The 25,831-nt window shown below is 37.0% G+C and overlaps 1 protein-coding gene across 1 annotated transcript in view; it reads left to right on the top strand.

Annotated features, from left to right (window-relative positions):
• The window catches only part of DPYD (dihydropyrimidine dehydrogenase), a 1,117,863-nt gene that overhangs the window by 744,258 nt on the left and 347,774 nt on the right, over positions 1–25,831 (top strand). The gene's annotated exons all lie outside the window — the stretch shown is intronic.

Here is a 25,831-nt window from a genome sequence, read left to right as displayed (position 1 = left end):
TTAAGAACATAGATTCCACAGCTCAACTGTGAATTCAAGCTCCATGCATACTATATGTTATCATCTAAAGAAAGTGACTTTGCATTCATTTCCTCTTCAATAAAATAGAGTTAATAATAATATTTACCTCAAAGAGTTGTAACAAAGATTAAATGTATGCAATAGATTACATTTATTTAGAACAGTGGAGCCTGTTATATACATAATTGCAGTTAAACTTCCTATCACTTTTATAATTATATTTATATAATATATATAATTATATAATTAAAAAAATATAATTTTATATGTTATATACATAATTGCAGTTAAACTTCCTATTACTTTTCTTTCTGCTGTTTTCCAGTTGTCAATTAGAAGACATTTATTACATTCCCACAGTCACCATGATCCAGCATAGAACATAATTCATGAGGAGAAGCTAACTGAGTAACTCTGCTTTGATTCAGTTTTCATCTTGAGTTTTCAAAATGAAATTTTACTTGGTGAAAAGTTCTCAGTGTTTTCTTAGTTTTATTTTGTTTTGAATGAAGTTTGAAAACCACTGTTGCATATGAACATTTAATGGTATGGGAAAATGTTGGGGCTATATTGTTGCTTGAAGAGAAGCAATAGCAAAACAGAATGGACATGAGTCTCAATCTTTACAGAGGCTACTCAAAGCATATATGTCAAAAATACTGTCTCTTCATGGATGGAAATATGGGTAGTTCTCATCATCTTTTGACACATATGCCTTTTCTAAATGAGCATAATTATTGTAAGGAGGGGGGGCAGGGGGAATATGTACATCCCACCTGATCAACAAGGAAATGCTAACTAAAGCAACACAGATATTCAGTCTTTCACCAGTTGTGTTGACAGAGAATCAATTCAGTCCTATTCTGAGTGTGAAGACGTAGACATTTCATATTATGTTGGTTGTTGTTGTTGTTGTGTGCCATTGAATTGGACCCGACTCATAGCAACCCCTCCTTGGATTTCCAAGGCAGTATCACTACGGAAGTAGATTGCCCCATCTTCCTTCCGAGGGGTGGTTGATGGATTTGAACCGCCAGCCTTCTGGTTAGCAGTCAAGTGCCTTAGGCACTATTCTACCAGAGCTCCCACTATGTTGGTTTTAAGGTAAAATTGGAAATGTATTTTGTAACATCTAATTAAATTGCAGGGCAATTCAATTTAACTTTTAGACATAGCAATGCAATTTTAGGAATTTATCCTGCAAAAATCAGCACGTTCATAAACATGTATAAAGTAGTTCAATGCAGCACTGTATGTAATACTGCCAACAACTTAAATATCCTTAAGAGAATGGTTGAGTAAACTATAACACAGCCCTACAATGAATATTTTACCACTCTTAAAAAAAGAATGAGGTAGGTATATATGTCTTAATTAGGGAAAAAGTTGAAAAAAATATGTATTACATTATCAATGTACATTTATATAGCAGTGGGATTGGTTTTGGTTGTCCTCATAGGTTCTAACCACTGTGAGCATCAGTGTGAACTCTTTTATTTTTTATCATATATTTATATAGGTACATCTATGAATTGTTTGTATTCTCTATATATGCTACTCACTGCCATCAAGTTGATCCCAACTCATAGTGACCCCAAGGGGGTTAACCAAAACCAAACCCACTGCCATCAAGTCGACGCCAACTCATAGCAACCCTATAGGATAGAGTAAAACTGCCCCATAGGCTTTCCAAGGCTGTAAATCTTTACAGAAGCTGAGTGTCTCATCTTTCTCCCACGGAGTGGCTGGTGGGTTTGAACTGCTGATCTTTTGGTTAACAGCTAAATGCATTAACCGCAGCATCACCTGAGCTCCTCTTCTGGGGATAGAGAGAGGGAAGGAAATTTTATTTCTTATTTTGTACAATTTTCTATATAAGGACAATTATCCATTCATCTATGTTTACAAACATAATCTTAGTTAGTCAGGTTTTCAAAGGTATTTTTATGTTTGAGTGTGCGCAAGTTGTGACTCTGAAGTTGAAATCATTTTATTACCACTATTGTGGGGCAGTTCTCCATCATATAGGCTCTATGAGCCAGAATTGACTTGATGGCATACAACAACAATATTATTAACTTAAGAGCTATAAAATGCTATTGCATGGCATTACTTAATTGATGTCTGATGTTGGTCTGTCTACTCAAAGAATAAAGTACATTTGGATTCATGTTGTCCTACTTTAAAATTCCTTAGAATGGTTAATAACAAGTAGCATTAACATTTGAGAAGATTCTTATTAATTATTTAAGAAATAATTAGTAATAAATTATCCTGAACTCATTTACTTCATATAAACCAACCCTGCTGCCATTCCCACTAATAGTGACCCTTTAGGATGGAGTAGAATGCCCCATAGAGTTTCCAAGGCTATAAATCTTTTATGGGAGCAAATTGTCACATCTTTCTGCTACAGAGCAGCTGGTGGATTCAAATTACTGATCTTTTGTTTAGCAACTGAGTGCTTTAACCAGTTGTTCTGGTTACCTAGTGCCACTCTGACAAGAATATACCACAAATGGGATGGCCTTAACAAACAGGAGTTTATTCTCTTACAGTTTGGGAAGCTAGAAATCCGAGTTCAAAGTGTCAGGCTCTAAGGGCTGAGTGAAAGCCCCTCGACCTTGGGCTTCAGCTCTGCCTCTTGCTTCTGGCCCACTGAAACTAGAGAAATCTCTTCACTCAGGCAGCTACTGGCTGCTGAGGCTGACAAACCCAAAGTTGACAAATAAAATGTCACAGTCCTGATGTTACCAAACCACACAGCAAGCCATTAACTCAAGTCCATTGAAAGTCCCAATGTTGGCAGAGCATGGCAGGCTGCCGAACAATGATACAGCTACATGCAGGGTTCAAGTGTTCCTTAAGCTAGAGACCATTCCCAAAACTGCTTCTTATATACGGAAAGCAGACCATATCCCTAAAGCAGCTAGTCAGCTGCTTGTGGTAGGTCCCACCATGCAGCTGATTGCCAATCTCATCATGGGGAATAACTACCACTAACTGCCCAGCCTCGGAAGGAAGGTTGGGCAATCCTACTTCCGTAGTGATACTGCCTCGGAAACCCAAGGAGGGGTCGCTATGAGTCGGGGCCGACTCGACGGTACATAACAACAACTGCCCAGCCACTCAACCAGGCCCAGCCACGTTGACACACAAACTTAATCACCACACCCGTGTATCACCAGGTCTCACTTTACTTGATAGAGGGTCCCTTTCTTTTATGAAAAAAGAGTAGTTTCTATCTAATGAGAAGTGTAATTTGATGGCACTTTATAAATATTGAATAAAGATACATTAATAATAATTACTGTAAGTTTTCAAAATAAGATGCTGGTTTCAAAAGTTTTACAGTGAATATAGTATATGGAATTTGTTCATTTAATAATAGCATAAATAGGCAGTAAATCATGATTTATAAATATAAACAAGTTGAAGTAAAGACTTGAAGACTTTCTTTAAATTTGCCATTTCTTTTTTGCAGATTTATGATTTCTTTCCAACTATTTTCTGCCTCTTTATTATAGTAAAGGGATTTTATTTTCTCATACCTGCCCACAGGAGAAAGCCATCTGTAGCCTTTGCCTTCATATATTAAAGGAGTTGTATGTTTTACTTTAAAATTTGTCATGAAAGACATAAACCTAATTAAACCTTTCTCCCTTCTAGCTGGTAACCTCTGCATGAAATAAAGGGTTGATACATTGCTAATCATGCTACATACCACTTTTTACAGTTATGACAACATTACTATGGTACAATTCAACCAACCACAAAAAATGTTTTTACTGTGTGCAAGGAAAAATAGATTTTAAAATTATTCATTATCTTAAATGACAAGATTTCTTATGAAACTACATTTTCCTTTTCTGTATTTTAAATATTTCTTCTGGGAAAAAAAAAAAGCACATTTTAAAAATGATGATAATACATAAGTAATATTGGCAACATAGACCCTCGTACTGACTTGTGACTTAGAGAGAAACAGCGTGCTAATTTCAGTTGGCAATCTTGACTTGATTCCTTCAGACCAAACTCAACTATGATTAGCTTTTGTTTGTGACAATTGAAGAGAATAATGGTTGAATTTGGGGCCTTTAATGTCACATTGAAATCAATAGCTGTAAATGGTAGTTGCCACAGTTCTAACTGATCTGTCACATTCTAACAAAAGAAGACCTTTCTCAGTTCATAGCAGATAGCTGAGACAATTAAAACACACACACACACAGACAAGTGTCTCTGAAGAACTTTATAAGTAAAGGAAATGTACTGATCTGCAGTATTTTTTCCCTGCTTTTCTTGTTTGTTTTGATAACATTTTTTAAATACCTGAAATTGTAAGTTAAGTACAAGACATATAGTAGACTTCATGTGGACCTTAAAAACTGGGCTCTGTCATAAAAATTAATTGAATTGTCTTTCTTAGAGTGGTAGTGATTGTAAGAGAGGGGAGAGCTGAAGATAAGCCCTTCCTGAGCTGGCAAGGACAGTAATTGCAAAGGCCAGTATATAAAAACAACTAAAACCCCTAGAGCCACAGCTCTGAATGCTTCTGACAACCCTCTTATCACGTCTTCATTGCCCAACAAATCCATCTTTCAGACTTCTGCACATTCATCAGTGTAAAACTTTTAGTAGTGTTTTAACCTTCTCATTACCTTTCCTATTTCTCTGGATGTATATTAAGTGACCCCAATTCATATCTCCCTACATGACTTTCATAAGCAGATTTGCCAACTCTGAACTTAATATTGGTTACAATTGGCTGAGTTACAATTGATTAATTCCATTAAGACATAAATCTACTTCTAGTTGTCATTGTTAAGTTGTATGAAATAATAAGAATGTTTCAGTGCTAGACCAGAAAGGAAAAAAATTTGTTAATTTTTTTCTCTATCTGATAATAAAATGTCTCCAAGTTTTATTAAGGCATAATATGAAAATTCTTGCTATCCTTTGAAAAATTGAATTAGTTGTTCTTGGAAGTAGAAACTAGAAAGATACAAGAACATAGGAGATTAAAAAGAAGAAAGACGACAGATCATGTTTTTAACTTGCCTTAAGTGAAAGTACTATCTTTATTCTCAGCTTGTAATTTTGTAAGATGGTTTTTCAGACTTAACATTTTCTAAATTATGAATTTAAGAACTACATGACTTCGTAAAAATTCTATACTTCTCTGAAATAAATCCATTTACTCAAGAGAATCATAATTACAGTTTTTAATGGTTCTTCTTTTCCCCCGCCATTTATTTCTTCCCATTAGAATTTGATATTGTAAAATTCATGAAATAAAATAGCTAGGACAAAAAGCAGTAGTGTGTTTGTAAACTAGCTCTACCAAAACCAAATCCCTGATTCATAGCATTTGCTGTTTTCTGTGGTTTAAATAAGGAGCTCTGGTGGCATAGTGCCTAAGTATAAATATTCCTACTATGGCCAATTTTAACCCACCAACTTGACTTCACTGAACATGGAGTAGGAACTTTCACACCACTGGAATAGTTAGGTTTCTCTATGAAAGACCTTTAATCTCTGGGTGGTACAAACAGTTAATGTGCTTGGCTGCTAACTCAAAAGTTACCGAGGTTCAAGTCAACCTAGAGGTAGTACCTCCAAAGAAAAACCTGCCAACCTACTGCTAAAAAAAAAATCAACCATTAAAAACCTTAAGGAGCACAGTTCTACTCTGACACACATAGGAGAGAATAGGAGTGGAAGGGAAAGGAAAGGAACAGAAAAGGGAAAAGGAAATCTTTATGTTCATTAACTCTTTTGGTTTGAAAATGTAAAAGACTAAAATTACAAAAGCCAAGTAAGGGGAATTCCTGACTCATAGACCAATCCATAAGAATGGTAAGATAACTGATTTAAAGGAAAATTGGATAAAAAAAAGCTGCGGCCTCAGCCTCCTCCCCATCTATTAAACTTACTTCTCTCTGTAACTCTGCATTTGTCTCACTTTCTGTGAATATCAGTACTGGATGCAAAGGTGAGGTAGGTTTTCTATTGATGATTAATACAGAGATTTACTGGATTCTAACGTCTTCCTTTTTTTTTTTTTTTTTCTTTTTTCTCTTTTTTAGTCATTGTACCTGATAGTGGTATAGTGGTTAACTGCTCAGGTGCTAACTGAAAGGTCAACGATTAGAACCTAGCAATTGGGAGATGGATAGGCAGTCAGCCTCCGTAAAGATTTCCCACTTTGGAAATCCTATGGGGCAGTCCTATTCTGTCCTATATGGTCTTTATGAGTTGGAATCAATTAAAAGGAAGTGGATTTTATGTGATATTTTTAAGCTAGTCTGGATTTTATTTATTTTTTTTAATTTTGATAGAGAATTCAGCCTGTTCACATACACACATATACACACACACACATGTATTTTTGGTATACTTAAACATCCCATTCCCTTTTCTTTAAAAAATTTTATTGTGATTTGGATGACAGTTTACAGAGCACATTCATTTTCTATACAGCAGTTCATACTCATTTTGTTTTTTGACAATGACTGCAATTCCCCACAGTGTAACAGCTCTCTTTCCATTTCCTCCCCATAGTTACCCCTTCCCTGTGTCCTTCCCTACCATGCATTCTCACCACCCTCCCCCAGCTGTCTCCCTGTGGAAACACTGCCCTTTTGTTCTCTCACAATTGATCACTACAAGAAGTGTATCTACCTGATGTAAACGTTCACCCCATATGCCTGTCTGTTGTTTGGCTGGAAGCCACAGGAGTGAGTTCAGTTCTAGACCTGAAGGATACCTGGGGGCCATAGTCTCAGGGGTCTCACCAGGCTCTATCATACCAGCAAACCTGGTCTTTTTTTATGGTTTTGAGTTGTATTCCACATTGTTCTCCCACTCTACCCAGGATCTCCTGCACTGATCTGCTTCCAAGGGGTTGACAGTGGTAGCCAACCACCATCTAGTTCTTCTGGTCTCATGGTCATATAGGCTGAGGATGGCAAGGTCCACTAGTCCCTTGGACTAATTGTTTCCATATGCCTGGTTTTCTTCATTCTTCTTTTCTCTGGATGAAGAGAGATCCATTGGTGCATCCAGATGGTCACTTGCAAATTTTTAAGACCCTAGTGAGTAGTCACTGCTCACCAAAGTAGATGTAGTACAATGTTTTTGTATTGTATTTTATGCTAATTGAGCTTGATGCCCCCTGTGACCATGATCCTGAGCCTATTAGGTCCAACTACTTGCTTCCTCTAGGTACCTGACTATGGCCAAGAAGTCACCACAACCTTGCCCCTTGTCAGCTCTACTATACACCGAGACATTCTTACAGTGCATACAAATACCCATGTAGAAATATTGTCAGCCAACCCTGTACATGGTCATGGGCACACTTCCCCCTGCCTAGACATACCTGATCCTTCAGCCTGTCCACCCATCTATCCACCCATAGATCAATGCTTGCCATCACTGACAACTCAGTACTTTACATGCAAAAGTGTTCATCTTTGTTGTCTGTACCTCCTATGTATGTCTCTCTATCTTCCTCTGTGCCACCGTGTTGATCAGTCACATTTGGTACCTTGCTGTGTTAGATTGGGTTCTCTAAAGAAACACAAAACCCAGCAACGAGTATATATATATATATAGAGAGAGACAGAGAGAGAGAGAGAGACAGAGAGAGACAGAGACAGAGAGACAGAGAGAGAAATTTATCTTAGGAAAATGGCTCACAAACATACAGAAGCTGGCAAGTCCAAAAGTCCAAAGTCCCTGGAGGAAACTTCAGGCTGGCGGCAGCCTTAGCTTCTGCAAGTGCAGGGGGCCGAGCAATTTAAGGCTGGCAGGCAGTACACTGGTTGTTGACTCCAACAAAAGATGAATCCAAGATCTCCAGGCCGAGTGGTGGGCTGCTCCTTCACGGAAGTTTGTAGTCGGCACACCAGGGTTCCAATCCCTCAAAGAATGTCTCTCTTCCCAGGATGTCCCTGGATATCTTGGAAGCAGGCCACACCCCTAGGGAAACTCCCCTTGAGCAGACTGGCCACTCAGAACACAGTCATCTGATCCCATCATGTGAACAACCACACAGAACTGGGGTCCAACCAAGTTGACACACAGCTCCAACTATCACACTTGCCCAGAATTCCCTTCACCCAAATAAAAACTTCTCTCTACCTATCTAGCAGTGTTTCAGAGAAAGGCAACGTACCAAATGTGAGTGACCAATATGACAGCATTGAGGATGAGAAAGACATAGAGAGGTACATGGGAAGTACAGACAACAAACATGAACCCTTTTGCATATACAGTACTGAGTTTTCAGTGAAGGTAAATGTGGGTATATGGATGGATAGATAGGTGGACAGGCTAAACGATTAAGTATGTCTATGAAAGAGGGAGTGTATCCAGGATCATATATAGGGTTGGCAGACAATGGTCCTATAAGTTTATGTGAATGATCAGAATCCCCAGGTGTATAGTACAGCTGACAAGGGCCTAGGTTGTGGTCACTGCTTGGTTACAGCCAGCTACCCAGAATGACCGAGTAGTTGATCCTGAGGGCTTGGGACCCTGGTCACAGGGGACATCAAGCTCAATTGGCATACCATACTATACAAAACATTGTTCCACCTCCTACTTTGGTGAGTAGCAACTAGGATCTTAAAAGCTAGCAAGCTGCCATCTAGATGCAACGATGGGTTTCTCCTTGTCAAGAGCAAAGAAGAAAGAAGAAAACCAAATTTAATGGAAACAATCAGTCCCCACGACTGGTACGCCATCCGATCTGCAACCTATACAACTACGAGACCAGAAGAACTAAATGGTGCCCGGCTACCACTGTCATCCACTTGGATGGGATGTAGGAGATCCTGGATAGAGAGGGAGAACAATGTAGAACAAAACTCAAAATCATTTGGAGGGAAAAAAAAAGGATGTTTGGGACCAGGTTTGCTGGTCCAATAGAGCCTGGTGGAACCACTGAGACTATGGCCCCTAGCTGCCCTTCAGGTCTGGAATGAACCCACTCCTGAGGTTTACAGCCAAACAAAGTACAGGCATGTGAGTTGAACATTTACCTCAAGTAGACACACGCCCTGGAGAGAACAATCATGGGAGAAGGAAGGGCTGTTTATGCACAGGGAGACAGCTCAGGGGGCAGGAGAGTATGGAGGGATGGACACTGGGAAGTGGTGACTATGGGGAGGAAGTGGGAGGGGAGCTGTTGCATTGTGGTCAATGACATGAGACAAAGTATATGTGAACTGCTGTATGGAGAGTGAATTTGCTCTGCAAATCTTCACCCAAATCACAATAAAAAAAAAAAAAAAAGAAAAGGAAAGGCAGTAAATGAGAACAAGTATTTAAAGAAATACTTTTAAAAAACAAAAGAAATAAAAAGAGAAAATAAAAACAACCCATAATATATGGGGAGAGGAAAAATAAGAGAAAAGAGTTAGGTTTTGCTGAGAAGCTGAAAATTTTAGATGAAGATTTATGTTACAGTTTTCTTTACAAAGTATATTTTGTTTTAAGAACTCTGTCTTATAAATTTAGGAGCCCTGGTGGTGCAGTTGTTAAGACCTTGACTACTAACTGAAAGTTTGGTAGTACAAGCCCAACATTTGTTCTGTGGAAGTAGAATCTACTTCTGTAAAGATTTACAGCTTTAGGAACCCTATGGGGCAGTTCGACTCTGTCCTATAGGGTTGCCATGAGTCCGAATTGATTCAATGGCAGTGGAATTTTTTGGGGGTTTTGGTCTTACAAATTCTATTTTACTCTTAATGGAATAGTTGTCAGCAGCCACCAGTGCAAACTCACTACCATCAAGTCGGACCGACTCATAGCAACCCCTCCTTGAGTTTCTGAGGCCGTATCACTACGGAAGTAGATTGCCCAACCTTCCTTCCAAGGAGTGGCTAGTGGGTTTGAGCCGCCAGCTCAAATGGTTAGCAGTCAAATGCCTTAAGCACTACATCACCAGAGCTTCCAATTATGGAAATAGTATCATATAAATTAAAACATGTTCCTCACCAGTGTTTGTTGTACTGCTCTTTCCTCTTCTTGAAAAGAAGAAATTTGTTTCTGATGGAATTTTTATCAAGTTGAGATTACTTCCTCAAGTATTTTCTTAACATATCTGTACATGGGTGACCTGTTTCCTGAATACTTGAATGTTGGAAACCATTGACCGTTCTCTTTAGTATTTGAGTATTATACTGACTGGTAAAGATTTTCTTTTCATAGTATAGTCAGATGATCTTACTTTGATAAGAAAACTGTTTTTTGTTTTGTGTAGAAAAAAAGGCTTTTTCTTTAACATTAAAGATCAAGCATTTCCCCTATTTTTGTCTAGTGTTTAGATGTGTGGCTTTTTGTAAAATTAATCTTGAGTCTTAGTGTTATGGATTGAATTGTGTTCCCAAATATATAAATATTGTAAATCCTAAACTCTAAGCCTGTGGTTATAATTCCATTTGGGAATTTGTTGTCTTTGTTATGTTAATGAGGCAGGATTATTGCTGGGTGTGTCTTTATTTTGTTTGGATTACATCTCCCCACTCTAATTTTTCCAGGAGTTTAAAAAAAAAAAACTTTGGCATTAAAATGGCAGGTCAAAATGATGGGGTCAGAATGACTTGCTACTTTATCCACAGAATTATATCTTGTGACATATAAAAGAAATTGAACAAGCAAACCTAAGCATCAAATACGGGGGAAGAGAGATGCCAATATGGGGGAAGATCTCCTCGAAGCAAAATCTCAAAAGACAAGGACCTTCCTCCAGAGCTGTCAGAAAGCCTTCCCCTACAGCTCGCACCCTGAATTCAGACTTCTAGCCTGTGAACTGTGAGAAAATAAATGTCTACTTGTTAAGGCCAGTCATTTATGGTGTTTCTGTTACAGCAGCACTAGATAACTATGACATTTACTGAGTCCCTTCAATAAAAAGGCACACGTCATTTTTCAAATCAATTTATTATTATATTATTTCCTTGATTATCATTTCTATTCATGCCCATTTTCTTCCTTTATCTGGAACTCTTCTTATTTGCATGTAATCATCTGGATCTTCCTCTAAATCTCTTATTTTATCCCTATTTTCCATTTTTTCTTTTATTTGATCTGCCAGACAACTAATTCAGTTCTCAGCAGTGGCTACTCTTTTTCAACTCCTCTATTTAATTTTAGAACTCTGAAAATCATTTTTAGTTTAAGTAATTATTATTTTTATTTTCTAATTGCATCTTCTTGAGAATACTCATTACATTTAAATTAACATTCTCCTCTGTCTAGTTCATTAGTTCTTCCTTTATAGTAGCTATCTGTTCAGCTTGACCTCTCTCCCACAAGTTACTGAGTCCATGAAATAGGTAGTAATTTTTCTTTGACTTCCCTGTAGTGTTGATTTTGTCCACACAGGATTTGAGGTTCTCTTGAGCAATGCTATATTGAAAGATTTTGGATGGTATGGTGGCTTTGTCCATTGGGTTAGTGATACACTCTGGCCTACCTAAACCCCTACACTGAGAAGAGTCTGAACCTGGTCTTAGAATTCTCTAGGTGCAAGTGGGAAAAGTCACTTCCCTCCAAAAGATGCATAATTAGAGGAATTTATCCCAGCTATGCACTCCCTTCTTCCAGGACTAGGTAGGATTAAGAAGCTTCAAATAGTACTGTGTGCAAAATCGGTAGATGTGCTCTTCTGTGCATAACTGGAGCTCCACTGACCCTCTCCATCAGCCAAAGAATCTGCTGTATTAACATCAGATCCTGCTGGCACCTCTGGTCTTGTCTCATCCCTTACTGTGGCTGTCAGCAACGTTGCATCTTTCAAAAATCCATTTTTGAAGTTTTCAGTATTGACACCAAGTATAAAAATTTTATCTTAAGCAATTTTTTTTCCCTTTTCAACTTTATTTTGTTTGGATTACATTTACCCAATCTAATTTTTCCAGTGTCTCAAATATATATATATATATATATATATATATATCTTTCAGATTAAAATGACAGGCCAGAAGAATGAGGTCAGAATAACTTGTTGCTTTATCCACAGAATTCTGTAACATGTGACCTATATAATAACAGACATACACAACAACAATAGAGGAACTACTCCATTTAGAAAAGGGGAAAGAATCATAAATGGTGCTAGCATAGATTATATTCTACTTGACAAGTGGTCACACACTTCCCATCAATTGAAATGAATTTTTTATTTAACCAATGTGGCAACAGGTTCAGATTCTACTGCTTGGAACAGCCTTTTTAAGGGTTGATATGGTCATACCTTTTAGCATAATTAAGGGGTACTAAGTTGGTAAGCAATCATATGTCACTCCGCCAGACTTAGAGTTTGTCTGGCACTCTTCCTTTAAAATCCTAGTCAGATCTGTAGTGATTTAATTTGGCATCCTCTCATAGCTGGAAAGCAATTTGAAAAAATGTGTTGAGTCACATTTTGTTGTTGTTGTTGTTGTTATATGCCGTCGAGTCGGCCCCGACTCATAGCGACCCCTCCTTGGGTTTCCGAGGCAGTATCACTACGGAAGTAGGATTGCCCAACCTTCCTTCCGAAGCTGCCTTAGTGGTTTCTTAGGCAAACAGCCTTAGTCTATCAGCTCAGATCTAGTTTTAAGGTTTTCTGCTTAAGAGCAGTGGAAGATAGTAGGAATGTACCCTGGAATGATAAATTGAAGGGGGAATATTATACTGCCAAGTTGGGCTTGTGTGTGGTGGGGTAGGGTGGGGGAGCGGTAATTAATACCTTTGCTTGGACAAAGATGTTTGGTAGACTCCTGAGGATTTCTGCTTCCTCATTGCTCAGGTGTTCCTGAGAATATTTATTTCTAGTTAGAGTCCCAGGATGGTGCAAATGGTTACACATTCAGTTGCTGACTGAAAGGTTGGAAGTTTGGGTCCACCCAGAGGCATCTAGGAAGAAAGGCCTAGTGATCTACTTTAGAAAAATCAACTGCTAAAAACTGTATGGAGCATAGTTCACCTCTGACTCAGATGGTATCTCCATGAAGTTGGAATCGAATCAACTCAGCAGCAATTGGTTGCACTGAACTTTAACCCCAGTATCAGATAAAAGAGTCTTTCCTCCTTTTAAAGAAAAACCTTTCTCATGTGGTTAATCCCAGCCTCATCAACTTCTTTAATATCTTGCTCTGTCTCCAGCTTTCTATTTTTTAAACTTTTCTCTCATCATGATCCCTCTCACATTCCAACAGAAGTCCTCTGAGAAAATCCTTGCTTCAGTCTTAACACCCTCTCAATACTCCTGCCCATATTTCGTCATCCTTCCATCACTAGTCATCTAAAAAACTGTTTTTGCTTCCTCACCATTCATAACCTCCAAACTCCTTCTGTCTTTTTTCCCACTCTACTCAAAAACCTATCAGAAATGTCACCAGTGACATTTTCACAGTCTTGTACCATCTGATCTTCTGATTAGAATTTGACCTATGTCCAACCCCTCCCTGGAATTAATTCCTATGTCTGTAAAATTGTGCTCTTCTGTTTCTCTATCCAATCTTTCTACGACTTCAGTTTTCCCCTTTTCTGGAACATTTTCATCTCATTTTGAAGCCAGGACTAGAATCCAGGTGTGCTGTTCTTTGTTCAATTCTTTTCCTTTAATATTATTTAAATTTATTGGTGCATCCATTCAATCATTCATTCATTTATTTATTCTGCTTCACACTTATGGAGCACCTATGGGATATAAAAGGAGCTCTGGAGGCACAGTGCCTAAGGCATTTGACTGCTAATCAGAAGGCCGGCAGTTCAAACTAACCAGCTGCTCCTCAGAAGGAAGACTGGGCAATCTACTTCCATAAAGATACTATCTTGGAAACCCAAGGAGGGGTCACTGTGAGTCAAATCGACTTGATGGCAGTGAGTTTATTTTTATTTTTGTTTTTATTTTGATGGACTATAAACAGCTGCAGTTTTAATTACTGGTCATTTAACTATACTTGGCTCTTTAAAAAATCTGTGTCATAATTTTTTAAACACTGCTGCAAAACTTTTAAAATTAATGTGGTCCATAAATAATAGCATCTACCTGTCCAGGATCAGGCTTTGAATAGCCTACAAAGTGTGTTTCAAGAGTCACTTAGTAAAATCTTCATTGCTCTAATATGTATTTTTTGTTATTGTGCCATGATGTTTAATTCACCATCATTGAGTCATTTTATGGGAGCTCTGGTAGCACAGTGGTTAAGCTCTCAGCTGATAACCAAAAGGTCAGTGGTTTGAACCCACCAGCCAGCCATTCTGTGGAAGAAAGACATGGCACTCTGCTTCCATAAAGATTATTGTCTTAGAAACCCTGTGAGTCAGTTCTACTCCATCCTGTAGTGTCACTAGTAGTTGAAATCAACTCTTTGGCTATGGGTTTTATGGAGTCATTCCATGAGGTGGAAACACTGTTACGTTATTTCTTGTGTTCTCATTTAAAATGTGAATATTCTTTATGAGGAAAATCATTAAGCTATTTGTAACTTTATGACCCAAAGTTATAAAACCAGTTACCTTGAAGCCAAGGGAGATGTAGGATGGAACTTGGAGAAAACAGCCCAGAGGTTTATAGGAAGAAGGAAATCTGGGTAGCCTCAAATCACTGGGGATGGAATTGGAGGAATGAAAGAATAGAGAAAATGAAAAGTGTAAAGTGAATCAGGGTTCTTTTCCTTGAAAAGACATGTGGATTCCTTGGAGGTAATGCAGCAATTGTACTATTATATTTCCAAACATGTTGTAAAATATGAAAATTCGAGTTATCCTTGGTACCTACGGTTGACCCTTGAACAATTCCATGGGTATGGGTAGGGCTGCTAATCCCCCCACACAGTTAAAAATCTGTGTATAACTAACTACCTTTGCACCTCAAAAACTTAACTACTAATAGCCTACTGTTGACCAGACCCTTTCCAATAACATAAACATTTGATTAACATAGTTCTTGCCATACAGTGATTAGATTTTCACAGCAAGACACTCACACATATGCACAACAGATAAGTTTTAGTAACTGTACAGCATAATGATTATTTACTATTAAGTGGAAGTGGATCCTCATAAATATCTTCATCCTTTTAGTCTTCACATTTTGTATACTCTGGAGGAGAAGGAAGAGGAGGGCTCGTTGGTGCTGTCTCAGGGATGGCAGAGACAGAGAGGTGGAGAAGGTGTAAGGGGAGGCAGGAGAGTTAGGCACACTCAGTAACTTTACGGGAATGTATCATAATTTCTGCCCTGACTTTTTCCTTTTTCATTTCTCTATAAATGTTTCTGTACAGTACCAATCCTTCTACCACCATTTTCTTTAGTTTCAGTGCATGTATCATAGAAAGGTCCATGTTATAAAAGATGTCAAAAGCAGTCTTGAATAATTAAAGCCCTCTGCCATTTTGTGTAATGTCAATTTCTTTTTTAGCACTGCTTTTTCTATGCCTTCCTCACTGTCTGGCACTGGTTTGGAAGTGCTCATCTCTATCAAGTCATCTTCTGTTAATTACTCTGGCATGGTGTCTATTAGCTCTTCAATTTCTTCAACGTCTATGTCTTGAAAAAAAGTCTATGTGTAAGTGGACTATCACAGTTCAAACACATGTTGTTCAAGGGTCAATTGTATACATTGATCTTACTGACTGGAGGAGGTAATATAGGACTGCATGGACCCAACTGAATCAGAAAGAATTATAGAAAATGGAGTAGGTTCTTTGAATATTGACATGTTTACAGTTAACTCTACATGGTAATATGTTCAGTTGTTTTATTGAGAAGTATAGTGAACCTCAGGAAAAACAAATATGCTATTATGTCTGATTATATAACCACTTTCACCCCATATTTTAAAGAATTGCTAAAAAAGAAATTATAAGGTAATTGTTCCCCTCAGTCATTTCTGAGTGTCAGAATTACCCATGAAGCTCTTTTAAAAAGATACCTGGACCCTTCTTCCCTCAGATTCTGATTCAGGAATTCTGGGCCCCATACATCTGTGTGTGTGTTTATTTAAGTCCACAAGTGATTCTGATGCACAGCCAATGTTGAGAACAACCAAGCTGGAAATTTGATGAGCAGAATTTGATTATATAAACTGCAACCATGGAACAAGAGGGGAGGCTCTGAGTCTGTGTTAGGAAACATCTTCTAATTAAATTTGGAAAGAAGCTTCTAGAAAAAGCTGTCAGCAAAGTTTCCTATGCTCATTGCAAAGGAAAGCATGATTAAAAAAAAAAAAAAAATGGAAATACTCTCTCTTGAAGCTTATCACAGAGACAGACATTCTGTCTTTCTTTTACAACCTACAGTTTTGGTCTGATTCACCCCCACACCTGCACAGAAAGTCTGTTACAACACTTCACAATCTGCTTTCCCAAGTGCGCACCAAGCTTTCTTGTTCCCTACAACACTTCATTTCATGCTTGTCCTGTGACACTGATTTCACTCTGAATGACTGCCCAGCCAAGCCTATCTATTCTTCAAGGACCAGTTCAAATACTTTAATACATCACTGCTCCCCAGAGTAACTCTTCCCTTTTCTAGTCCCTGAAGTAGTTTGAGCCACTTATCATGTTATTACAATTAACTGAGCTTCTACTATGTGCTAGGCACCTATTATTCAGCTACTAAATGGCAAAGCCACTAAAACAGAGACTGGGCTGATGTCAACCCCATATTCTTTGCATGATGCCATGCCATGCATGCTGCCTCCCTCACCCCATATTACCCTGTACTATGATTACTTAGGAGCTCTGGTAGCATAGTGGCTAAGACACTTGCCTGCTAACCAGACGGCTGGCGGTTCATACCCACCAGCCACTCCTCGGAAGGAAGGTTGGGCAATCCTACTTCCGTAGTGATACTGCCTCGGAAACCCCAGGAGGGGTCGCTATGAGTCGGGGCCGACTTGACGGCACACAACAACAACAGCATGATTACTTAGGCCTTATCTTCCCTCCTGAGTCTGTGAGTGGTACAATCAGCATGCTTGGCTGGTAACAAAAAATTTGATTGCACTCAGAGGCTGCTTGGAACAAAGGCCTGATGATCTATTTCTGAAAAATCAGCCATTGAAACCTGGAGGAGTACAGTTCTGCTTTGACACACGAGTCACCTTGAGTTGTAATCAACTCAGTGCTAATGGTTTCTCATTGATGACCTCCCTCCTAGACTATAAGTTACTTATGACCATAGACCATATAATATGCATTCTTCTTATTGTTGGGTGCCATTGAGTCAAATATAACTCATAGTGATCTCATGTGAGGCAGTACAAGTAACTCATGAAGTTTTCTTGGCTGTTATTTTTACAGAATTGAGCCATGGTGATAAAATGGTTATGCACTTGGTTGCTAACTAAAAGGTTGGCAGTTCAAACTCTGATTCCATGAAGATTATAACCAAGAAAATCCTATGAGACAGTTCTGCTCTGTTACATATACTGTATGAGTCCAAATTGACTCGAGGGCTCTTAACAACATTTATGGAAGCAGATCACCAGGTCTTTTTCCCTCAGAGCTGCTGGCTGGGTTTGAAATGCCACCCTTTTGGTTATCAGCCAAGTGTTTTAACCATTTATACCAGCAGGTGTGAGTAACCCCCATAATGTCTGCTGTAGTTTAAACACAAGAGATAGAAAAATGAGTCAAACATTTACAAGTGGCAGGAATTAGCAGCAGCAAGGGGTATAACTTTAAATGGGGCCCATGCTAACACTTGGACACCTGGAGAGGTTGCAGTTTTTAAGACATCTTAACTCTTAAGTTTTTAAGCATTTTACTGTCGAATTTGAAAATAACTTACAAGAAAACAGCATCTTTAAGAAAATTAAGGTTCCAGGCTAAGCTGAGTAAGCCAAATTTCAGCAATTACTGAAGAATTAACATGAAATCCTGGGGGAAAAGTAAATCTACAAGTGCTGAGATTTAGATATTCATGAGGGATCTGTCCCAGGACCTTGTCAAGTCCCCAAGTATCACTATAATATATAATTTCCCCATAAAATGCAGTAAAGTATAACTGAAATATTTAAATGATCCCTGTAGACCCCTAATGATTCTATAGAAGCAGAACTAAAGTCATTTATAATATTAACATAAACTCTGAATTGAGCATAGGTTGAAACCATTTTAATCATTGCTTTTCTTTTTTCCCATACAGAGCATATGGTAGACTCATTTATGTCTGAGTCATCACCAGCTTTATCCAGAACTTTGATTTTCTGGCAAAGAGCCATAAATTTTTAAAAACAGTTTCCCTTTTTCTTCTTCTCCATCATAAGCATTGGCAGTTGGTTTTCTTTGGAGGTCATTTTACATAAAAGATATTTAATCAGTTACAAATATTAACTTGACTTATAAGTTTAAAAAAAAATTCAGTGCTGCACTGCCAGCTAGAAAACATTTTGAAAGTTAGGCTTGTTTCTAGCTAAGTGATTAATTTCCTCATGATTCAATTTTTTTAGAGGTTTATACATTAATGTATGTTCAATGAGATCACTTGCCAGTTGTTGAAACTGCGAATGTTTAGTCTAGAAATACCAGAGATTGAATATATTATATAGTAGTTTTCTTTAATTCTTGCTTTTGTGTTTTTCAGTGTATCCATTAATAATAATAATAATAATAAAAGAATTTAATATTTTATTGGCCATGCATTTAGTTTATTTTCCTAAGACTTGTGATTTATATCACTGCTGATACTATGTCAAGAACTCAGTAAATGGTAAATATTTCATCAGCCTCATGATAAGGCACCACTATCATTTGTTCATAACTCTCCTTGGAACAGATGGAGATAATTTAAGATAGAGAACTATACAGAGCCACTCTGAATAGTCAATCCTACAAAAATAGAATTGCTAGAAGTAGGCCTCTATTCATGCTATTCCTAATCCTACTTTGGTATTGTTGTTGTTAGGTGCCATCATGTTGGTTCTAACTCTTGGCAATACTATGTATAACAAAACTAAACACAGCCCAGTCCTGCAACATTATCACAATTATTGGTGTGGTTGAGCCCATCATTGTAGCCACTGTGTCAATCCATCTCATGGAGGGTCTTCTCCTTTTTCACTGACCCTCTACTCTACCAAGCATGATACCTTCATCAAAGTCTGGTGCCTTCTGACAACATGACCAAAGTACCTGAGATGAAATCTGGCCATTCTTACTTCTATGGAATATTCTGCCTTTACTTCTTCTGAAACAGATTTGCTTTTTCTGGCAGTCATGGAATTTTCATTATTCACCAATATCACAAGTCAAATGCATCAATTCTTCAGTGGTCTTGCTTAATCATTGTCCAGCTCTCACATGCATATGGGACTATTGAAAATACCATGGCTTGAGTCAGGCACACATTAGTATTCAAAGTAACATCTTTGTTCTTTAATATTTTGAAGAGGTCTTTTGTAGCACATGTGCCCAGTGCAATACGTCATGTGACTTCTTGACTGCTGCTTCCATGGGCATTGATTGTGAATCCAAGTAAAATGAAATCCCTGACAACTTCAATCTTTTCTTCATTCATCATGATGTTGCTTATTGGTCCAGTTGTGAGCATTTTTGTTTTATGTTGAATGTAATATGTACTGAATGCTGTAATCTTTGATCTTCGTCAGTAAGTGCTTCAAGTCTTCTTCACTTTCAGCAGCAAGGTTGTGTCATCTGCATATAGCAAGTTGTTAATGAGTCTTCCTGCAATCCTGATGCCACGTTCTTCTTCATATAGTCCAGCTTCTCAGATTGTTTGCTCAGCATACAGATTAAATAAGTATGGTGAAAGGATGTACCCCTGAGGTACACCTATCCTGATTTTAAACTATGCAATATCCCCTTGTTCTGTTTGGACAATGGTCTCTTGGCCTATGTATGGGTTCCATATAAGCACAATTAAGTGTTTTGGAATTCCCATTCTTCACAAAGTTATCTGTAATTTGTTACAACCCACACAGGCATATGCCTTTGCATAGTCAATAAAACACAGGTAAACTTCTTTCTGGTAATCTTTGCCTTCATCCAAGATCCATCTGACATCAGGAATGATGTCCCTCATTCCATGCAATCTTCTGAATCCAGCTTGAATTTCTGGCAGTTCCCTGCTAATATGCTGCTGCAGCCATTTTTTAGTTATCTTCAGCAGAATTTTACTTGCATGTGATATTAATGATATTGTTTGATAATTTCCACATTGTGTTGCCTCACCTTTCTTTGGAATGGGCACAAATATGAATCTGTTCCTATCGATTGACCAAATAGCTGTCTTCCAAATCTTTTAGCATAAATGAGTGAGCATCTCCAGTGTTGCATCCATTTGTTGAAACATCTCAGTGGGTATTCCATCAATTGCTATAGCCTTGTTTTTTGCCTAGTCCTTCAGTGCAGCTTGGACTTCTTCCTTCAGTACTATCAGTTCTTGATCGTATGCTGTCTCCTGAAATGGTTGACCATTGACCAGTTATTTTTGGTGCAGTGACTCTGTGTATTCCTTCCATTTTCTTTGGATGCTTCCTGAATTGTTCAATATTTTGTGCATAGAAACATTTCTTCAATCTGGCAACTCAAGGCTTGAATATGTCTTTCAGTTCTTGAAATTTGAGAAATGCCTGGCATGTCCTTCTCTTTTGATTTCCCAACTCCAGATCTTTGCACAATTCATTATACTTTGGTCTTAGTACCACCCTATTACATTTACTAAGGAGCTCTGGTAGTATAGTGGTTAAGGCTGCTAACCAAATATTGGTGGTTTGAACCCACCAGCTGCTCTGTAGAAGAAAGATGAGGCTGTCTGTTTCCATAAAGGTTTGTAGCCTTGGAAACCGGACTGGGGTCACTGTGAGTCTGAATAGACTTGATGGCAGTGAGTTTGGTTTGGTTTTGAACTATATTTACTACACACACACATTTGTGTGTGCATGTGTGTGTCTTCAGTAAGAATTAAATTCACTCATGAGAAATTTTGGATAACTTCTTCTTGTTGTTGTTATTTATTTATTTATTTTATACTTATTTATTTTTTTTTTTTAATTTCAGACTCAATCTGGCTCCTTTAATATAAGTAAGTTACAAAACAGAAGCAGGGAAGCTGACTTAAAAACCTCATGTATAGACAGGCTGTTCCATTATTTGAAGGACACAATTTAGACCTCAGAGCTCCAAATAGCAGAGCTAATCAAGAGTGGTGTATGGTTCCTGACAGTATTTCTATGCCCAGAGACACAAAAGTCATTCTCAGTATTCACAGGAACACAATTATAGGATACTTAACAATGACCATCTCTGCAATGTCTCAAAATCTGGAAATATAAACCTTGAAGCTGAGAGAAATAAAGCATTCATCTTCTAATGTGAAAATGTCTACTGACTAGATAGATAGTGGCAAGAATATTCCATTAGTATTTAAAAAAAAAAAAAAAAAAAAAAAAGCTCACTGCCATCAAGTCAGATCCAACTCATAGTGATCTCTCCTTGGCTTTCCAAAGCAATATCAATAAGGAAGAAGATCGCCCAACCTTCCTTCCAAGGAGTGGCTGGTGGGTTTGAACTGCCAGCCTTCTGGTTAGCAGTCAAATGCCTTAGGCACTATGCCACCAGAGCTCTTTCCATTAGTATTAAGGGGTTATATTTCTCCAAATTCCTGCTTTAACATAAACATTATATATCTTCCAAGTAAAAATCTAATGTGTTAATTTCTTAATAAAAGTACAGTTCTTAATAAAAGGGATTCAATTAACCTTGCATTATCCTGAAAAAGTAAAACTACCCTTGTTCTTTAGTTGCTCTAAACAGATGCCACTATTATTTGTAGCAAAAACGCAATTACACCAGTCTTTATTATGTACAATGTACTATACCACATCTCAGTCATCTCTCTCTCCTTATCCTCTTACTTTGCTGTATTTTCTTCTTAGCACCTACTTGAAATTGTATGTTTATTTATTTTTTATTATATTTTCCACTAGAATTAAAACTCCATGAAAATAGTTACTGTAATTTTGTCTTAGTTACTGCTATAGCCTCAGAAACTAGAGTTGTAGTTAATAAGTAAATATTTGTTGAGTGTATCAATCAATGAGGGAATATCACCCAGTAAGGAATAGATCATTATGAACTGGTTGTATACCAGACAGGCCACTAAGATAAATATGACTAATATAGTAATTTTAGTTATTTCCCAAGTTCTAGTCTTCATTAAAAAATAATCTCGACAATGAAGTACAACAGGAAAATGATTATAATTCATTTAAGACTGCTATTACCTAATTGACATGGGATAATTAGTCAGGAAAATCAGTATTTTCATAACTGCATTTTATATTGTATACCAAGAATAAAATGCAGGATATTTAATGTTCAAACAATTGTCCATTCCATAATAAAGAAATGGAATATTGTGTGTGTGTGTGTGTGTGTGTGTATTTATAATAAACCAAATAACTAAAATAAAATGGTCTCTGTTAGTTAAGGTATATTGTACATACCTCTCAAATAAGATGTTTTCTATGTGTTAACAGACTGTATGTTTCTATGCCCAGAAACACAAAAGTCATTCTCAGTATTCATAGGGACACAATTACAGGATACTTAACAATGATCATCTCTGTAGTGTCTCATATAAATTGTTCTAAAGTTTAGACTTAAATTTTTCAGAAAATTTAAATAGATTGTTAAGTGTTCATTAAATACATTGTACATTTTAATTTTATAAAAGGATATCATTATATCACAGAAATATCAAAGAAATAGCATATCAAGGTGTTTATATTATTTTGTAAATTTTAATATTGATCCAAATTATCAATATGATATAAGAAGATCGAGTAATAGACTTTCATGTTTTGTGAATATTTGTGTTTTTACATTATGGAATAAGTCATCAAGCATTATGGTTCAGGCTATGTATCTCTTATCCTTACTGGTCTGTAACCAGGGAGCTCTGGTGGCATAGTGCCTAAGGCATTTGACTGGTAACCAGAAGGCTGGTGGTTCAAACTCACCAGCCACTCCTTGGAAGGAAGGCTGGGCAATCTACGTCCATTTTGATACCGCCTCGGAAACTCAAGGAAGGAGCACTATGAGTTGGATCCGACTCGAAAGTAGTGAGTTTGGTTTTGGTTTTTGGTCTGTAGCTACAGAGTTTCATCAAACATCCCTTCTTAGAAAGGATTAACATACTGGAAATAAAGAAGGCTAAGATTGTACATTTGTAACTCTGATCACATCCCAAAGAGAAATACACTTGATTTCAAATGTGTGTAAGATATAAATGACTGTATCATTCCAATATGGATAATTCAGAGTTAATCACATCTCCATAGAAATGAACTTATGCAAGATACAAATTGGTAGCAATTCCATATCCTAAAATATATTTTTGTTAATGATCATTTGTATTCATGCAATCGTAACAAAATTTACAGCTAATCATCTAAAAGTTATACGTTTGTATTTATACAATAACATTTACTTAAAACTTACTGAAATTTTATTGTGATTATCTTGCAATTAATCATTATAGAAAAGAGATATCACTCGTGCATTTTCTAAGTTAATCATATTGTATCATTTGTTCATACCAAGGTTTCTTTTACTTTATGTTCTTTGTTTTAATTCACATTTAATTAACACTAACAATTTGTTTAATGTGTGATAAATTAGAGAAAATATTTCCCAAGATAAGTGAGACACAACTTGTAAATATTACTTCCTTGTCTTTTGGAGAATTTGGTAGGATGAAGTTAAGCTTAAAGGGCTATTAAAGATGAAGGGGAAAGAAGAATAATCTACATTTCATATAGTCTGCCATGGTTTTTCACTCATCAGTAGTATATAATTTTTTTTTTTTTTTTAATGAATGTGTCTTTGGAAATCTATAGCTCTTGATGTTCTATAAATATTTTATCATATTATCTAGTTATATAACAAATAATATCCATTAATTCATCTATTTAATTAAGCAATCAAAATAGAAGTATGTATAAAATTATAAGGAAAGATAAATGAGGAAATTACTTCTCCCAAGGGCTGAAGCAAGGATGTGTGGCATGAATAGGAATGGATATGGCAAATGGAAGAAATAATATTAATAAATTCTGATCTAATTGATTGAACGTAAGTGGACTAATGTGATGGTAACACATTGTGTAATGACTGATTTTGACCGCATATCATGGTTTACATCTATGATATAGGTTTTTGTCTATTTTTAACTATTTAGGAAAAACTGTGGCTACAATGTAATAGCATTTTTATTTATTCCCTGTTAGTGCTTTCCAGGGTGCATAGAGTTCAAGAAAATCCCTTGATGACTAGCATAAGGTTAACTTTTGAAGGAGAATCAAATTATACATGTGCCATCTGAGGAGACACGTATATGTGAATGAGGCATGGAGGTCCAGTACACTCTTCATTGTGTGAGTGAAGAGCATATGCAAAGGCTGATTATCTGTTTGCAAATGGGCTTTCAGTCTATTCTACATCAACTGCAAGACTGACTTCTTTTTCCTTCCCTGGTTGTCCCATGATAACATACAGCAGCCTAAGTATTCACTAGTGTCAGAGTTAGGCCTATAGACCATCCAGGTCTCCTAAGAGTTAATTCTAGATGCCTACTTTTGTTTGCTTGCTCCACCTCCCCTTTTCTTTAATTAAAATTTTGCCTGTAAACATAACACTTAGCAAGAAAGTCAAGGGAATCATGAATAGTAACCAACAGAAGATATTTAGCTCAATGTTACATATAATCAAACCTGGAAGCAATCTCAAAATCCAAATATTTGGTAATGATTAATTTTAAAAATGATACATCTATAGAACAAAAAGGAGCTCTGGTAGCATACTGGCTAAAGCACTTGACTGCTAACCAGAAGGCTGGCGGTTCAAACCCACCAGCCACTCCTCGGAAGGAAGGTTGGGCAATCCTACTTCCGTAGTGATACTGCCTCGGAAACCCAAGGAGGGGTCGCTATGAGTCGGGGCTGACTCGACGGCACATAACAACAACAACAACATAGAACAAAAAAGGAGCTCTGGTGGTATGGTGCCTAAAATATTTGACTGCTAACCAGAAGGTTGGCAGTTCAAACCCACCAGCCACTGTGCAAAAGGAAGACTGGGCAATCTAATTCCGTAAATATTTACCATCTCAGAAACCCAAAGGGGGTCACTATGAGTTGGAATTGACTCGATGGCAGTGAATTTGCTTTTGGTTTATAGGATGAAATATTATATAGCTGTTAAAATGGTATTTTTAAAGTTTAACATAGGAAATGCACATGATAAGTAAAAATGAAGGATGTGATATTGGAAGAAAAGAAAGATCTAAATTTTGAGGAAAGTGTTTTCTAACTCAAAAAAATAGAAGGAACCATACCTTTTTAGTATTGTTGTTATTTGGTTGTTTCTTAGAAGTATTTTTTTTTTTTTAAATCATGATTTGGGTGAAAGTTTACAGAGCAAATTCCTTTTCCATACAACAGTTTGTATATATTTTGTTTCATGACATTGACTGCAATCCCATAATATAAAAGCTCTCTTCATTATGAGTAATTTTTTTTTTCTTATACATTCTTTTTCTTCTTCCATAATAATCATTGAATCATCCTTTTATAATCATGAAAAAAAGCTTTCTTAAAAATAATGTTTGAAGAAAGAGTTAATGCAGGAACTACTCTGTCACATAGAATTGGAATGAGTCAAAATCAACTCAAGCGCCCTAACAACAATATGGTATAAATTATGGTAAACAGTTGTTCCATTTCTCTTTGAAGATAAGAAAAAAGCATTCAGTCTGTAGCATTGTGGGAAAGATTTGT

The sequence above is a fragment of the Orycteropus afer genome, unplaced genomic scaffold (assembly GCF_000298275.1).
Source record: "Orycteropus afer afer isolate SDZICR_OR568_19922 unplaced genomic scaffold, OryAfe1.0 scaffold00033, whole genome shotgun sequence".
NCBI classification, from domain to species: Eukaryota; Metazoa; Chordata; class Mammalia; order Tubulidentata; family Orycteropodidae; genus Orycteropus; species Orycteropus afer.
Note: the sequence above shows the minus strand (reverse complement) of the source record. Positions and strands in the feature narration are given on the sequence as shown.